We start from the raw sequence: 1,690 nt of genomic DNA, 5'->3' as shown, positions 1-1,690 counted from the left end.
TATATAGCAAAAGACTGATGTGTCCATCCAACATCCAGTGAAGACTTGCAACCTTTCAACAGTTATGCATGTTTGGAAGTGGATTCTCCCTTGTCATCCCCTTGAGAGGACTACAGGCTCTGCCCATAATCTGACGTTAGTCTTGTGAGAGACCTTGAGTCAGATACTTCCATATGAAGCACACCTGGATTATTAAACCACAGAGAATGTGAAATAAGAAATGTTTGTTGTTTTAAGCCACTACATAATGGGCTTATTTGCTATATTATAACAGGTAATTAATAGAGCATAGCGACATGATTTGTGATTTTATTGTTTATATAATTGAGGATCTTCTGATTTAATATTAATGTAGATGAATAAAACATAAGGCTTTCAGATAAAAATTCCATTGTTTACTTAGGAAGATATTTTATATGCAAAGACTTTGAAGATTCTAGTTCCCTTTAAAAAGTTGCATTCTATAGCAACTTTATAGCATTAATATGACCTGAGAATTAACATGAGGCTTGTTTCATAGAGAGGTTCAAACTGCAAATATGATGTTTTACAATGATTTGTAATAAGGTAAGTATTAAAGTACAGAGGAAATAGCACTACATACAGTATTACTTGAGCAAGACATTAAAACAAAATTCTCATTCAACTTCTCCATTGAAATCTATTCTTCAACATTATGTATTACCATATATATCTAACTAATCACACCAGAGCTCAGCTTTATACCTGGAGTAAGTAAGCATTAAGGATGCTGCCATACTTTTGTGCTCTCACACAAAACTTAATGAAAGAACAATAAGAAAAAGAGTTCAGTTCAGAGATATGTCAAAATGGGGAGGGGAAACATCTTTCTGTGAGTTCACTGTGAGAATATTATTGTTTTTTCTTTCTTTTTTCTTTTGATTTGTGAGAAACATTTCAGGACTGTTAGAAGGTACTTTGAGGGGCGCCTGGATGGCTTAGTCAGTTAAGCATCCGACTTCGGCTCAGGTCATGATCTCACGGTTCGTGGGTTCGAGCGCCGCATCGGGCTCTGTGTTGACGGCTAGCTCAGAGCCTGGAGCCTGTTTCAGATTCTGTACCTCCCTCTCTCTCTGACCCTCCGCTGCTCACTCTCTCTCTCTCTCTCTCTCAGAAATAAATAAAACATTAAGCCTTTTTTTTAAAAGGCACTTTGATATGCAACAGATTTTCTTTGCCAATCAGAGTGAAAGCTGAGACGGTCTAATCTGCACAACCCTAAATATTAATTGGCATCAGAGAGTAATTAGGTGTCATTAATATCTACTGCTAGTCAATGTACAGTATTCTTAAGTGATAGACCAATGAAAAAGTTTAAAAATTTTCAGGCATAAATGCGGAGAATTAACTCAAATGAATTAATAAAATTTTTGAATTAAGGAGCTTTCTAAATATATTCATTTCCTAGGGTTTCTGTAACAAAGTATCACAATTAGGGTGGCTTAAAACAACAAAAATTTATTATTTCATGGCTTAAGAGACCAGAAGCCCAAAATCAAGAAGTTGGCAAGGTTGATTCTTTTTGGAGGCTATGACAGTGCAACCATCCCATGCCAGCCTCCTATCTTCTGGTAGTTGCTGATAAGTCTTGGCTTTCCTTGAATTGTAGATACTTCATTCTGAAGTCTGCATGTATATACTCTGATTCTTATAAGGATATTAGTCATTG

This window comes from Crocuta crocuta, unplaced genomic scaffold (genome assembly GCF_008692635.1).
Source record: "Crocuta crocuta isolate KB4526 unplaced genomic scaffold, BGI_CrCroc_1.0 scaffold995, whole genome shotgun sequence".
In the NCBI taxonomy this organism is placed as follows: Eukaryota; Metazoa; Chordata; class Mammalia; order Carnivora; family Hyaenidae; genus Crocuta; species Crocuta crocuta.
This window is presented reverse-complemented; position numbering follows the sequence as displayed.